Source organism: Balaenoptera borealis (genome assembly GCF_965194805.1).
Source record: "Balaenoptera borealis genome assembly, chromosome: X".
Classification (NCBI taxonomy): Eukaryota; Metazoa; Chordata; class Mammalia; order Artiodactyla; family Balaenopteridae; genus Balaenoptera; species Balaenoptera borealis.
Window position 1 is genome coordinate 59,773,191 of NC_138881.1, and position 16,609 is coordinate 59,789,799.

A 16,609-nucleotide genomic window follows, 5' to 3' on the forward strand; every position below is an offset into this window, starting at 1 on the left:
TAGAGAAAGCCCTCGCACAGAAATGAAGACCCAACACAGCCAAAAATAAATAAATAAATTTAAAAAACAAACAAACAAACACATGTGGTTAAATATTAAAAAAAAAAAATTAAACACAACAACATTCGCATTATAGGGGTCCCGGAAAGAGAAGAGAGAGACAAAGGACCAGAGAAAATATTTGAAGAGATTATAGTCGAAAACATCCCTAGCATGGGAAAAAAATAGCCACCCAAGTCCAGGAAGCGCAGCGAGTCCCATACAGGAAAAACAAAGGAGAAACTCGCCGAGACACATAGTAATCAAATTGACAAAAATTAAAGACAAAGAAAAATTATTGAAAGCAGCAAGGGAAAAACGACAAATAACATACAAGGGAACACCCATAAGGTTAACAGCTGATTTCTCAGCAGAAACTCTACAAGCCAGAAGGGAGTGGCATGATATACTTAAAGTGATGAAAGGGAAGAACCTACAACCAAGATTACTCTACCCGGCAAGGACCTCATTCAGATTCGATGGAGAAATCAAAAGCTTTACAGACAAGCAAAAGCTAAGAGAATTCAGCACCACCAAACCAGCTCTACAACAAAAGCTAAAGGAACTTCTCTAAGTGGGAAACACAAGAGAAGAAAAGGACCTACAAAAACAAACCCAAACAATTAAGAAAATGGTCACAGGAACATACATATCGATAATTGCCTTAAACGTGAATGGATTAAATGCTCCAACCAAAACACACAGGCCTGCTGAATGGATACAAAACCAACACCCATATATATGCTGTCTACAAGAGACCCACTTTAGACCTAGGGACACATACAGACTGAAAGTGAGGGGATGGAAAAAGATATTCCATGCAAATGGACATCAAAAGGAAGCTGGAGTAGCTATACTCATATCAGATAAAATAGACTTTAAAATAAAGAATGTTACAAGAGACAAGGAAGGACACTACATAATGATCAAGGGATCAATCCAAGAAGAAGATATAACAATTATAAATATATATGCACCCAACATAGGAGCACCTCAATACATAAGGCAACTGCTAACAGCTATAGAAGAGGAAATCGACAGTAACACAATAATAGTAGGGGACTTTAACACCTCACTTACACCAATGGACAGATCATCCAAAATGAAAATAAATAAGGAGAGAGAAGCTTTAAATGACACAATAGACCAGATAGATTTAATTGATATTTATAGGACATTCCATCCAAAAACAGCAGATTACAATTTCTTCTCAACTGCGCATGGAACATTCTTCAGGATAGATCACATCTTGGGTCACAAATCAAGCCTCAGTAAATTTAAGAAAATTGAAATCATATCAAGCATCTTTTCTGACCACAACGCTATGAGATTAGAAATGAATTACAGGGAAGAAAACATAAAAAACACAAACACATGGAGGCTAAACTATACCTTACTAAATAACCAAGACATCACTGAAGAAATCAAAGAGGAAATCAAAAAATACCTAGAGACAAATGACAATGAAAACACAATGATCCAAAACCTATGGGATGCAGCAAAAGCAGTTCTAAGAGGGAAGTTTATAGCTATACAAGCCCACCTCAAGAAACAAGAAAAATCTCAAGTAAACAATCTAACAATCCTTACACCAAAAGGAACTAGAGAAAGAAGAACAAACAAAACCAAAGTTAGCAGAAGGAAAGAAATCATAAAGACCAGAGCAGAAATAAATGAAATAGAAACAAAGAAAACCATAGGAAAGATCAATAAAACTAAAAGCTGGTTCCTTGAGAAGTTAAACAAAATTGATAAACCATTAGCCAGACTCATCAAGAAAAAGAGGGAGAGGACTCAAATCAATAAAATTAGAAATGAAAAAGGAGAAGTTACAACAGACACCGCAGAAATACAAAGCATCCTAAGAAAATACTACAAGCAACTCTATGCCAATAAAATGGACAACCTGGAAGAAATGGGCAAATTCTTAGAAAGGTGTAACTTTCCAAGACTGAACCAGGAAGAAACAGAAAATATGAACAGACCAATCAGAAGCACTGAAATTGAAACTGTGATAAAAAATCTTGCAACAAACAAAAGCCCAGCACCAGATGGCTTCACAGGTGAATTCTATCGAACATTTAGAGAAGAGCTAAAACCCATTCTTCTCAAACTCTTCCAAAAAATTGCAGAGGAAGGAACACCCCCAAACGCATTCTATGAGGCCACCATCACCCTGATACCAAAACCAGACAAAGATACTACAGAAAAAGAAAATTACAGGCCAATATCACTGATGAATATAGATGCAAAAATCCTCAACAACATACTAGAAAACAGAATCCAACAACACATTAAAGGGATCATACACCATGATCAAGTGGGATATATCCCAGGGATGCAAGGATTCTTCAATATACGCAAATCAATCAATGTGATACACCATATTAACAAATTGAAGAAGAAAAACCATATGATCATCTCAATAGATGCAGAAAAAGCTTTTGACAAAATCAACACCCATTTATGATAAAAACTCTCCAGAAAGTGGGCATAGAGGGAACCTACCTGAACATAATAAAGGCCATATATGACAAACCCACAGCAAACATCATTCTCAATGGTGAAAAACGGAAAGCATTTCTTCTAAGATTAGGAACGAGACAAGGATGTCCACTCTCACCACTATTATTCAACATAGTTTTGGAAGTCCTAGCCACGGCAATCAGAGAAGAAAAAGAAATAAAAGGAATACAAATTGGAAAAGAAGAAGTAAAACTGTCACTGTTTGCAGATGACATGATATTATACACAGAGAATCCTAAAAATGCCACCAGAAAACTCCTGGAGCTAATCAATGAGTTTGGTAAAGTTGCAGGATACAAAATTAATGCAAAGAAATCTCTTGCATTCCTATACACTAATGATGAAAAAAATCTGAAAGAGAAATTATGGAAACACTCCCATTTACCATTGCAACAAAAAGAGTAAAATACCTAGGAATAAACCTACCTAGGGAGACAAAAGACCTGTATGCAGAAATCTATAAGACACTGATGAAAAAAATTAAAGGTGAAACCAACAGATGGAGAGGTATACCATGTTCTTGGATTGGAAGAATCAATATTGTGAAAATGATTATACTACCCAAAGCAATCTACATATTCAATGCAATCCCTATCAAATTACCAATGGCATTTTTTGCAGAACTAGAACAAATCATCTTAAAATTTGTATGGATACACAAAAGACACCGAATAGCCAAAGCAGTCTTGAAGGAAAAAAAAAAAGCTGGAGGAATCAGACTCCCTGTCTTCAGACTATACTACAAAGCTACAGTAATCAAGACAATATGGTACTGGCACAAAAACAGAAACATAGATCAATGGAACAAGATAGAAAGCTCAGAGATAAACCCACGCACCTATGGCCAACTAATCTATGACAAAGGAGGCAAAGATATACAATGGAGAAAAGACAGTTTCTTCAATAAGTGGTGCTGGGAAAACTAGACAGCTACATGTAAAAGAATGAAATTAGAACACTCCTGAACACCATACACAAAAATAAACTCAAAATGGATTTGAGACCTAAATGTAACGTGGGACACTATAAAACTCTTCGAGGAAAACATAGGAAGAACACTCTTTGACATAAATCACAGCAAGACCTTTCTTGATCCACCTCCTAGAGGAATGGGAATAAAAACAAAAAATAAACAAATGGGACCTAATGAAACTTCCAAGCTTTTGCACAGCAAAGGAAACCATAAACAAGGCGAAAAGACAACCCTCAGAATGGGAGAAAATATTTGCAAATGAATCAACGGACTAAGGATTAATCTCCAAAATATATAAACAGCTCATGCAGCTCAATATTAAAGAAACAAACAACCCAATCCCAAAATGGGCAGAAGACCTAAATAGACATTTCTCCAAAGAAGACATACAGATGGCCAAGAAGCACATGTAAAGCTCCTCAACATCACTAATTATTAGAGAAATGCAAATCAAAACTACAGTGAGGTATCACCTCACACCAGTTAGAATGGGCATCATCAGAAAATCTACAAACAACAAATGCTGGAGAGGGTGTGGAGAAAAGGGAACACTCTTGCACTGTTGGTGGGAGTGTAAATTGATACAGCCACAATGGAGAACAGTATGGAGGTTCCTTAAAAAAATGAAAAGTACAATTACCATATGATCCAGCAATCCCACTACCGGGCATATACCCAGAGAAAACCATAATTCAAAAAGACACATGCACCCCAATGTTCATTGCAGCACTATTTACAGTAGCCAGGTCATGGAAGCAACCTAAATGCCCATCGACAGACGAATGGATAAAGAAGTTGTGGTACATATATACAATGGAATATTACTCAGCCATAAGATGGAACGAAATTGAGTCATTTGTTGAGTCGTGGATGGAGCTAAAGACTGTCATACAGAGTGAAGTAAGTCAGAAAGAGGAAAAACAAATATCGTATATCAATGCATATATGTGGAACCTAGAAAAATGGTACAGATGAACCGATTTTCAGGGCAGAAGTTGATACTCAGATGTAGAGAACAAACGTATAGACACCAAGGGGGGAAAACCGCGGTGGGGTGGGGATGGTGATGTGCTGAATTGGGCGATTGGGATTGACATGTGTACACTGATGTGTATAAAACTGATGACTAATAAGAACCTGCAGTATAAATAAATAAATAAATAAATAAAATTCATACGGAAAAAAACCCAAATACAGTAAAGTTGCAGGATACAAAATCAATATACAAAAATCAGTTACGTTTCTATACATTTACAGCAAATTATCTGAAAAAGAAATAAAGGAAACAGTCCTATTCACAATACATCAAAACCAATAAGATACTTAGGAATAACTTTTATCAGGGAGGTGAAAGATCTACACACAGAAAACTACAAGACTTTGAGGAGACAAACAAATGAAAGACATCCAGTGTTCATGGATAGGAAGAATTAATATGGTTAAAATGGTCATAGTACCCAAGCAATGTATAGATTCAATGTAATCTCTATCAAACTTCAATGGTATTTTTCTCAGAAATAGAAAACGACAAACCTAAAGTTTGTTTGGAGCCACAAAAGATCCCAAATTGCCAAAACAATACCGAGAAGGAAGAATAAAGCTGGAGGCATCACAGTTTCTATTTTCAAACTATGTTACAAAGCTAAAATAATCAAAACAGTATGGTACTGTCATAAAAATAGACACATAGACCAATGGAACAGAATTGAGAGCCTAGAAATAAACCCTCGCATATAGAGTCCAAAAACAAACAAAACAAAACATGTGACAAGGAAGTCAAGAATAATTGAGGAAAGAATGTTCTCTTTAATAAATATGGTTGGGAAAACTGGATGAACACATGCAGAGAAGTATTTCCCTTAACTTTTAATCTTCCAGTTGCAGAAATTGGACACATACTACAGCACTTACAAAAATTAACTTGAAATGGATTAAAGACTTAAACATAAGAACTGAAAACGTAAGTCTTCTAGAAGAAAACATAGGGGAAAAGAAGGAGGAAGCAATCAGAAAATCCAAACCAATCAAAACTTTCTAAAGGAGAGCATGGCATGGACATATATACACTACCAAATGTAAAATAGATAGCTAGTGGGAAGCAGCCACATAGCACAGGGAGATCAGCGTGGTGCTTTGTGACCACCTAGAGGGGTGGGATAGGGAGGGAGGGAGGGAGATGCAAGAGGGAGGAGATATGGGGATATATGTATATATAGCTGATTCACTTTGTTAGAAAGCAGAAACTAACACACTATTGTAAAGCAATTATACTCCAATAAAGATGTTAAAAAAAAAAATAAAGTAAAATGAAAGCCCCCCCCAAAATGGATTAAAACTTCAAAAATGTCAGTGTCACGAATGACCCAAAAAAAATCTGGAAAATTTTTCTAGTTTAAAGGACACTAAAGAGACATGACAACTGAATGCAATGCATGTTCTTTGATTGGAAGCAGGATTTTTTTTAAGAAATAGGTACAAATAACAATTCTGAGACACATGAATTTTGAATGAGTGCATACGGTAGGTAATTGTATTGTCTCAAAGTTAAATTTCTGAGTGTGATAATTGCATTAAGATGTTGTAGCAAACTGGGACTTCCCTGGTGAAGCAGTGGTTAAGAATCTGCTTGCCAATGCAGGGGACACGGGGTCGAGCCCTGGTCCAGGAAGATCTCACATGCTGTGGAGCAGCTAAGTCCGTGTGCCACAACTACTGAGCCTGTGCTCTAGAGCCCGTGAGCCACAACTACTGAGCCCTCGTGCCACAACTACTGAAGCCCACATGCCTAGAGCCCATGCTCCGCAACAAGAGAAGCCAGCACTGTGACAAGCACGCACACTGCAAGGAAGAGTACCCCCTGCTTGCCACAACTAGAGAAAGTCCGTGTGCAGCAACAAAGACACAATGCAGCCAAAAATAAATTAAAAAAAAAAAAGATGTTGTAGCAAACAATTATTTTTCCCAAGTGAAACATGTCAAGGTATTTAGGGACAATGTACTATAATCTCTTCAAATAACTCAAATGATTCAACAAAACGATTAAAAACACACACGCATACAGTTAGACAGAGGGAAAGGAAATATGACAAAAGCTACAAAATATTTACAATGGGTGAGTCCAGTTGAAGGATGAATGGGTGTTGCTTGCAATTTTCTTGCATAAGTATCTGTAGGACAGTTTTTTTTGTAAATAGGGGGAAAAGAGGATATTATGGACCATTTTATTCCAATTAATTTGAAAACTTAGAAAAAGGTCACCAATTTCTACACAAACATAACTTGCCAAAAATGACTCAGAAAGGAAGAGCCAACCGGAATCGCTCCACACTAATTGTAAAGAAATATACTAATAGTCAAAATGCTTTTCCAAAAAAATCTTCTAGGCTTCACCACTGAATTTTGAAAAGCATCTTAGGCATAAATATTTTCAATTTGACACAAAATCTTAGAAAAAATTGAAAAGGCAGGACACTCCTCAACTCATTTTCTGAGGATGGAATAACCTTGACACTAAATCCTGTTGACAGTTTGAGAAAGGAAAATCACAGGTCAACCGCAGGCTCATGGCATAGAAGCAAGAATCAGAAACAGAATATTAGCAAACTGAATCCTACAGGATATAAAGAGGAAAATACAAAACATACCATGACTGGATTCATCCCAGGAATACAAATTTGATTTAGTTTCAGAAAATAAAGTGATATAGCATTCCATGTTAACAGATTACAAGAGAAAATTATGATCCTCGTGTTTAAAAATAAATACTGAGTAACAATATCCATTTGTAATGTATTTTTTTTGGCCGATCAATTTGTAATTATTTTTTTCTGCCGCACCACGTGGCACGCAGTATCCTATTTCCCCAAGGAGGGATCAAACCCGTGCCCCCTGCAGTGGAAGCACAGAATCTTAACCACTGGACCACCAGGGAATTTCCCTGTAATGTAACGTACTTTTAAAAATTGAAGTAGAGATGACTTAGAATGTTGTGTTAGTTTCAGGTGTACAGCAAAGTGATTCAGATATATGTATATGTATTTTATATAAATAAATATATAAATATATATGTATTTTATATACATATATTCTTTTCAGATTCGTTTCCATTATAGATTATTACAAGATATTGAATATAGTTCTCTGTGCTATAAGTAGGTCCTTGATATTTATTTATTTTACATATAGTAGTGTGTATCTGTTAATCCCAAACTCCTAATTTATCCCTCCCCCCCTTTGCCCTTTGGCAACCATAAGTTAGTTTTTGATATGTGTAAGTCTGTTTGTTTTATAAATAAGTTCATTCGTGTCATTTTTAAAATTAGATTCCACATATGAGTGATATCATATGATATTTGTCTTTCTCTGCCTGACTTACCTCACTTAGTATGATCATCTCTAGGTCCATCCATGTTGATGCAAATGGCATTATTTCATTCTTTTTTTATGGCTGAGTAATATTCCATTGTATATATATATACCACATCTTCTTTAACCATTCCATTCCCTGTGTGTATGTATATGTATGTATGTGTATATATACATATATATACACATATATCTGTGTGTGTGTGTGTATATATATATATATATATATATATATATACATACATACACATATATGTGTGTATATGTATATCACATCTTCTTTATCCATTCCTCTGTTGATGGACATTTAGGTTGCTTCCATGTCTTGGCTATGGTAAAAAGAGCTGCTATGAATATAGGGGTGCATGTATCTTTTCGAATTATGGTTTTCTCTGGATATATGCCCAGGAGTGGGATTGCTGGATCATATGGTAATTCTATTTTTCGTTTTTTAAGGAACATCCATACTGTTCTCCATAGTGGCTGCACCAATCTACATTCCCACCAACACTGTACAAGGGTTCCCTTTTCTCCACACCTTCTCCAGCATTTATTACTTGTAGACTTTTTAATGATGGCCATTTTGACTGGTGTGAGGTGATACCTCATTGTAGTTCTGATTTGCATTTCTCTAATAATTAGCAATGTACAGCATCTTTTCATGTGCCTATTGGCCATCTGTATGTCTTCATTGGAGAAGTGTCTATTTAGGTCTTCTGCCCGCTGTTTGATTGGGTTGTTTGTTTCTTTGTTTGTTTGTTTTTGATATTGAGCTTTATGAGCTGTTTGTATGTTTTGGAAATTAATCCCTTGTCGGTCACATCGTTTACAAATATTTTCTCCCAGTCCATAGGTTGTCTTCGTTTTCTTTATGGTTGCCTTTGCTGTGCAAAAGCTTTTAAGTTTCATTGGGTCCCATTTGTTTATTTTTGCTTTTGTTTCCATTACTCTAGGAGATGGATCCAAAAAAATATTGCTGCGATTTATGTCAAAGAGTGTTCTGCCTGTGTTTTCCTCTAGGACTTTTATAGCATCTGATCTTACATTTAGGTCTTTAATCCATTTTGAGTTTATTTTTGTAGGTGGTGTTAGAGAATGTTCTAATTTTATTCTTTTCAATGTAGCTGTCCAGTTTTCCCAGCACCACTTGCTGAAGAGACGGTCTTTTCTCCATTGTATATTCTTGCCTCCTTTGTCGTAGAGTAATTGACCATAAGTGTGTGGGTTTATTTCTGGGCTTTCTATCTTGTAGCATTGATCTATGTGCCTGTTTTTGTGCTGGTACCATACTGTTTTTTGTTTGTTTGTTTTGTTTTTTTTAAAACATCTTTATTGAAGTATAATTGCTTCACAATGGTGTGTTAGTTTCTGCTTTATAACAAAGTGAATCAGCTACAGATATACACACGTTCCCATATCTCCTCCCTCCCGCATCTCCCTCCCTCCCACCCTCCCCATCCCACCCCCCCAGGCGGTCACAATGCACCGAGCTGATCTCCCTGTGCTATGCGGCTGCTTCCCACTAGCTATCTATTTTATATTTGGTAGTGTATATATGTCCATGACACTCTCTCATCCTATCACATCTCACCCCTCCCCCTCCCCATATCCTCAAGTCCATTCTTTAGTAGGTCTGTGTCTTTATCCCCATCTTGCCACTAGGTTCTTCATGGCCTTTTTTTCCCCCTTAGAATCCATATATATGTGTTAGCATACTGTATTTGTTTTTCTCTTTCTGACTTACTTCACTCTGTATGACAGACTCTAACTCCATCCACCTCATTACAAATACCTCCATTTCATTTCTTTTTATGGCTGAGTAATATTCCATTGAATATATGTGCCACATCTTCTTTATCCATTCATCCGATGATGGACACTTAGGTTGCTTCCATGTCCTGGCTATAGTAAATAGAGCTGCAATAAATATTTTGGTACATGACCCTTTTTGAATTATGGTTTTCTCATGGTATATGCCCAGTAGAGGGATTGCTGGGTCGTATGATAGTTCTATTTTTAGATTTTTAAGGAACTTCCATACTGTTCTCCATAGTGGCTGTATCAATTTACATTCCCACCAACAGTGCAAGAGTGTTCCCTTTTCTCCACACCCTCTCCAGCATTTATTGTTTCTAGATTTTTTGATGATGGCCATTCTGACCAGTGTTAGATGATACCTCATTGTACTTTTGATTTGCATTTCTCTAATGATTAATTATGTTGAGCATTCTTTCATGTGTCTGTTGGCCCTCTGTATATCTTCTTTGGAAAAATGTCTATTTAGGTCTTCTGCACATTTTTGGATTGGTTTGTTTGTTTTTTTGTTATTGAGCTGCATGAGCTGCTTGTAAATCTTGGAGATTAATCCTTTGTCAGTTGCTTCATTTGCAAATATTTTCTCCCATTCTGAGGGTTGTCTTTTGGTCTTGTTTATGGTTTCCTTTGCTGTGCAAAAGCTTTGAAGTTTCATTAGGTCCCACTTGTTTATTTGTGTTCTTATTTCCATTTCTCTAGGAGCTGGGTCAAAAAGGATCTTGCTGTGATGTATGTCATAGAGTGTTCTGGCTATGTTTTCCTCTAAGAGTTTGATAGTGTCTGGCCTTACACTTAGGTCTTTAATCCATTTTGAGTTTATTTTTGTGTATGGTGTCAGGGAGTGTTCTAATTTCATACTTTTACAGGTACCTGTCCAATTTTCCAAGCACCAATTATTGAAGAGGCTGTCTTTTCTCCACTGTATATGCTTGCCTCCTTTATCAAAGATAAGGTGACCATATGTGCGTGGGTTTATCTCTGGGCTTTCTATCCTGTTCCATTGATCTATGTTTCTGTTTTTGTGCCAGTAACAAAGTGTCTTGATTACTGTAGCTTTGTAATATAGTCTGAAGTCAGGGAGCCTGATTCCTCCAGCTCCATTTTCCGTTCTCAAGATTGCTTTGGCTATTCGGTGTCTTTTGTGTCTCCATACAAATTGTGATATTTTTTGTTCTAGTTCTGTGAAAAATGCCAGTGGTTGTTAGATAGGGATTGCGTTGAATCTGTAGATTGCTTTGGGTAGTAGAGTCATTTTCACAATGTTGATTCTTCCAATCCTAGAACATGGTATATCTCTCCATCTATTTCTATCATCTTTAATTTCTTTCATCAGTGTCCTATAATTTTCTGCATACAGGTCTTTTGTCTCCTTAGGTAGGTTTATTCCTAGATATTTTATTCTTTTTGTTGCAATGGTAAATGGGAGTGTTTTCTTAATTTCACTTCAGATTTTTCATCATTAGTATATAGGAATGCAAGAGATTTCTGTGCATTAATTTTGTATCCTGCTACTTTACCAAATTCATTGATTAGCTCTAGTAGTTTTCTGGTAGCATCTTTAGGATTCTCTATGTATAGTATCATGTCATCTGCAAACAGTGACAGCTTTACTTCTTCTTTTCCGATTTGGATTCCTTTTATTTCTTTTTCTTCTCTGATTGCTGTGGCTAACACTTCCAAAACTTTGTTGAATAATAGTGGTGAGAGTGGGCAACCTTGTCTTGTTCCTGATCTTAGTGGAAATGGTTTCAGTTTTTCACCATTGAGGACAAGGTTGGCTGTGGGTTTGTCATATATAGCCTTTATTATGTTGAGGAAAGTTCCCTCCATGCCTACTTTCTGCAGGGCTTTTATCATAAATGGGTGTTGAAATTTGTTGAAAGCTTTCTCTGCATCTATTGAGATTATCATATGGTTTTTCTCCGGCAATTTGTTAATATGATGTATCACATTGATTGATTGCACATACTGAATAATCCTTGCATTCCTGGGAAAAACACCACTTGATCATGAGTTATGATCCTTTTAATGTGCTGTTGGATTCTGTTTGCTAGTATTTTTTGAGGATTTTTGCATGTATGTTCATCAGTGATATTGGCCTGTAGTTTTCTTTCTTTGTGACATCTTTGTCTGGTTTTGGTATCAGGGTGATGGTGGCCTCGTAGAATGAGTTGGGGAGTGTTCCTCCCTCTGCAATATTTTGCAAGAGTTTGAGAAGGATAGCTGTTAGCTCTTCTCTAAATGTTTGATAGAATTCGCCTGTGAAGCCATCTGGTCCTGGGCTTTTGTTTGTTGGAAGATTTTTCATCACAGTTTCAGTTTCAGTGCTTGTGATTGGTCTGTTCATATTTTCTATTTCTTCCTGGTTCAGTCGCGGTAGGTTGTGCATTTCTAAGAATCTGTCCATTTCTTCCAGGTTGTCCATTTTATTGGCATAGAGTTGCTTGTAGTAATCTCTCATGATCGTTTGTATTTCTGCAGTGTCAGTGGTTACTTCTCCTGTTTCATTTCTAATTCTATTGATTTGAGTCTTCTCCCTTTTTCTCTTGATGAGTCTGGTTAATGGTTTATCAATTTTGTTTATCTTCTCAAAGAACCAGCTTTTAGTTTCATTGATTTTTGCTCTTGTTTCCCTTATTTCTTTTTCATTTATTTCTGATCTGATCTTTATGATTTCTTTCCTTCTGCTAGCTTTGGGGTTTTTTTGCTCTTCTTTCTCTAATTGCTTTAGGTGCAAGGTTAGGTTGTTTATTCGAGATGTTTCCTGTTTCTTGATGTAGGTCTGTATTGCTATACACTTCCCTCTTAGCACTGCTTTTGCTGCATCCCATAGGTTTTGGGTCGTCGTGTCTCCATTGTCATTTGTTTCTAGGTATTTTTGATTTCCCCTTTGATTTCTTCAGTGATCAATTCGTTATTAAGTAGTGTATTGTGTAGCCTCCATGTGTTTGTATTTTTTACGGATCTTTTCCTGTAATTGATATCTAGTCTCATAGTGTTGTGGTCGGAAAAGATACTTGATACGATTTCAATTTTCTTAAATTTACCAAGGCTTGATTTGTGACCCAACATATGATCTATCCTGGAGAATGTTCCATGAGCACTTGAGAAAAATGTGTATTCTGTTGTTTTTGGGTGGAATGTCCTATAAATATCAATTAAGTCCATCTTGTTTAATGTATCATTTAAAGTTTGTGTTTCTTTATTTTCATTTTGGATGATCTGTCCATTGGTGAAAGTGGGGTGTTAAAGTCCCCTACGATGATTGTGTTGCTGTCGATTTCCCCTTTTATGGCTGTTAGTATTTGCCTTATATATTGAGGTGCTCCTATGTTGGGTGCATAAATAATTACAATTGTTATACCTTCCACTTGGATGGATCCCTTGATCATTATATAGTGTCCTTCTTTGTCTCTTGTAATAGTCTTTATTTTAAAGTCTATTTTGTCAGATATGAGAATTGCTACTCCAGCTTTCTTTTGATTTCCATTTGCATGGAATATCTTTTTCCATCCCCTCACTTTCAGTCTGTAAGTGTCTCTAGGTCTGAAGTGGGTCTCTTGTAGACAGCATATATATGGGTCTTGTTTCTGTATCCATTCAGCCAGTCTGTGTCTTTTGGTGGGAGCATTTAATCCATTTACATTTAAGGTAATTATCGATATGTATGTTCCTATTCCCATTTTCTTAAATATTTTGGGTTTGTTATTGTAGGTGTTTTCCTTCTCTTGTGTTTCTTGCCTAGAGAAGTTCCTTTGGCATTTGTTGTAAAGCTGGTTTGGTGGTGCTGAACTCTCTCAGCTTTTGCTTGTCTGTAAACGTTTTAATTTCTCCATCAAATCTGAATGAGATCCTTGCTGGGTAGAGTAATCTTGGTTGTAGGTTTTTCTCCTTCATGACTTTAAGTATATCCTGCCACTCCCTTCTGGCTTGCAGAGTTTCTGCTGAAAGATCAGCTGTTAAACTTATGGGGATTCCCTTGTGTGTTATTTGTTGTTTTTCCCTTGCTGCTTTTAATGTTTTCTTTATATTTAATTTTTGATAGTTTGATTAATATGTGTCTTGGCATGTTTCTCCTTGGATTTATCCTGTATGGGACTCTCTGTGCTTCCAGGACTTGATTAACTATTTCCTTTCCCATATTAGGGAAGTTTTCAACTATAATCTCTTCAAATATTTTCTCAGTCCCTTTCTTTTTCTCTTTCTCTTCTTCTTCTGGGACCCCTATAATTCGAATGTTGGTGCATTTAATGTTGTCCCAGAGGTCTCTGAGACTGTCCTCAGTTCTTTTCATTCTTTTTTCTTTATTCTGTTCCGCAGCAGTGAATTCCACCATTCTGTCTTCCAGGTCACTTATCCTTTCTTCTGCCTCAGTTATTCTGCTATTGATCCCATCTAGAGTAATTTTAATTTCATTTATTGTGTTTTTCATCATTGCTTGGTTCCTCTTTAGCTCTTCTACGTCCTTGTTAAATGTTTCTTGCATTTTGTGAATTCTATTTCCAAGACTTTGGATCATCTTTACTATCATTATTTTGAATTCTTTTTCAGGTAGACTGCCTATTTCCTCTTCATTTGTTAGGTCTGGTGTGTTTTGACCCTGCTCCTTCACCTGCTGTGTGGTTTTTTGTCTTTTCATTTTGCTTATCTTACTGTGTTTGGGGTCTCCTTTTCACAGGCTGCAGTTTCGTAGTTCCCGTTGTTTTTGGTATCTGTCCCCAGTGGCTAAGGTTGGTTCAGTGGGTTGTGTAGGCTTCCTGGTGGAGGGGACTAGTGCCTGTGTTCTGGTGGATGAGGTTGGATCTTGTCTTTCTGGTGGGCACGTCCACATCTGGTGGTGTGTTTTGGGGTGTCTGTGGCCTTATTATGATTTTAGGCAGCCTCTCTGCTAATGGATGGGGCTGTGTTCCTGTCTTGCTAGTTGTTTGGCATAGGGTGTCCAGCACTGTAGCTTGCTGGTCTTTGAGTGAAGCTGGGTCTTGATGTTGAGATGGAGATCTCTGAGAGATTTTCGCCGTTTGGTATTACGTGGAGCTGGGAGGTCTCTTGTGGACCAGTGTCCTGAAGTTGGCTCTCCCACCTCAGAGGCACAGCCCTGATGCCTGGCTGGAGCACCAAAAGCCTTTCATCCACACGGCTCAGAATAAAAGGGAGAAAAAAATAGAAAGAAAGAAAGAAAGAGTATAAAATAAAATAAAATAAAATAAAGCTTTTGGGATGTCTGACGTCTTCTGCCAGCGTTCAGTGGGTGTTCTGTAGGAGCAGTTCCACGTGTAGATGTATTTCTACTGTATCTTTCATTTTTCTTTTCCTTTGTGCTTAGTTTTGTTTCAGTTGCTCATAGGGGGCCGTGTGCAGAGACCTGGCACCCAGCACTTCAGACCAGAGTTCTAGTGCACAAACAGCTGTCCCGACACCTCGGTCCGAGGGCCACAGGTCAGAAGCTCCACGAATGACACCGCATAGAAGCTCCACGAACGACACAGCAAGTCAAGATCACCATACTGTTTTGATCACTGTATCTTTGTAGTATAGTCTAAGGTCAGGGAGCATAATTCCTACAACTACATTCTTCTTTCTCCAGATTGTTTTGGCAATTCGGGGTTGTTTGTGTTTCCATACAAATTTTAAAATTATTTGTTCCAGTCGTGTGAAAAATGCCATTGGTAATTTGACAGGAATTACATTGAATCTGTAGATTGCCTTGTGTAGCATGGCCATTTTAACAATATTGATTCTGACAGTCCAAGAACATGGTATATCTTTGATCTGTTTGTGTCATCTTCAACATCTTTCCACAGTGTCTTATGGCTTTCAGAGTACAGGTCTTTTGCCTCCTTAGGTAGATTTATTCCTAGGGATTTTATTCTGTTTGATGTGACACTAAATGAGATTGTTTCCCTATTTTCTCTTTCTGATATTTCATTGTTAGTGTATAGAAATGTAACAGACTTCTGTATATTAATTTTGTATACTGCAACTTCACTGAAATAGTTTATGAACTCCAGTAGTTTTCTGGTGGCATCTTTAGGATTTCCTATGTATATTATCATGTCACTTGCAAACAGTGATAGTTTTACTTTTTCCTTTCCAATTTGGATTCTCTTTATTTATTTTTCTTCCCTAATTGCTGTGTCATAATGCACTTTTTACATTTTTTTAATAATATGGGTTTATTAAAATTAATTTACATACAAGGTCTAAGAGTCTCTATGAACACATTCTGTTATGGAACCACCAATACAATCAAAATTAAAAACATTTTCATCAGCCTCAGAATTGCTTCATGCTCTTTGGTAGTTTAACCTCTTGTCTCAACCCCCAGACCCAGGCAACCACCAATCTGTTTTCTATCCCTACAGTCTGGCCTTCTCAAGAACGTGAAGTAAATGGGATCAGGCAGTATGTAGACTTATCCATTTGGATTCCTACACAGAAAAGGACATATAGGGGACTTCTGGATGTGCAATGTACTTTTCTGTCACCTGGGTATAATTACATGGGTTGTTCCGTTCATAATTATTTGTCAAATTGAGAGCTTATGCTCTCTACGATGTGCATATGGATAGTGTCTTTTATCTTTGGAAGGGTTATTTTATTAAATAACAATTGTAAATCCTTTAAAAGAAAGTGAATGATCATTGTAAAAGTCAGGCTGGCAGATACCTCAAGAGGACTAGGATGGGGGAAGTGATTGGCTTGGAACAAAAGGGAGGTCCAAAACTACTGGTCTGTCCTCCATCTGCATCTGAGCGGTACTTACCAAGACTTCAACAGTGCACAAGCACAGGGGGCACCAAGCACACTGCAGTCATTCGAATGCTGCGCCCTGGAATCACGCAGGGACGGTCCACATGGCAACCCTGGCAGCCCCAATGTGCCTGGCCGAAC

The 16,609-nt window shown here is 37.1% G+C and overlaps 2 long non-coding RNA genes across 2 annotated transcripts in view; both read right to left on the reverse strand.

The window, feature by feature from the left end:
- LOC309620844 overlaps positions 1 to 10,045 on the reverse strand; it is a 260,746-nt gene extending 250,701 nt beyond the window's left edge. The window contains exon 1 of the long non-coding RNA XR_014239692.1: positions 7,488 to 10,045. This is a non-coding gene — a long non-coding RNA (uncharacterized lncRNA). The remainder of the gene's footprint in view (positions 1 to 7,487) is intronic.
- LOC309620813 overlaps positions 1 to 16,609 on the reverse strand; it is a 498,839-nt gene that overhangs the window by 391,865 nt on the left and 90,365 nt on the right. The window lies entirely within an intron of this gene.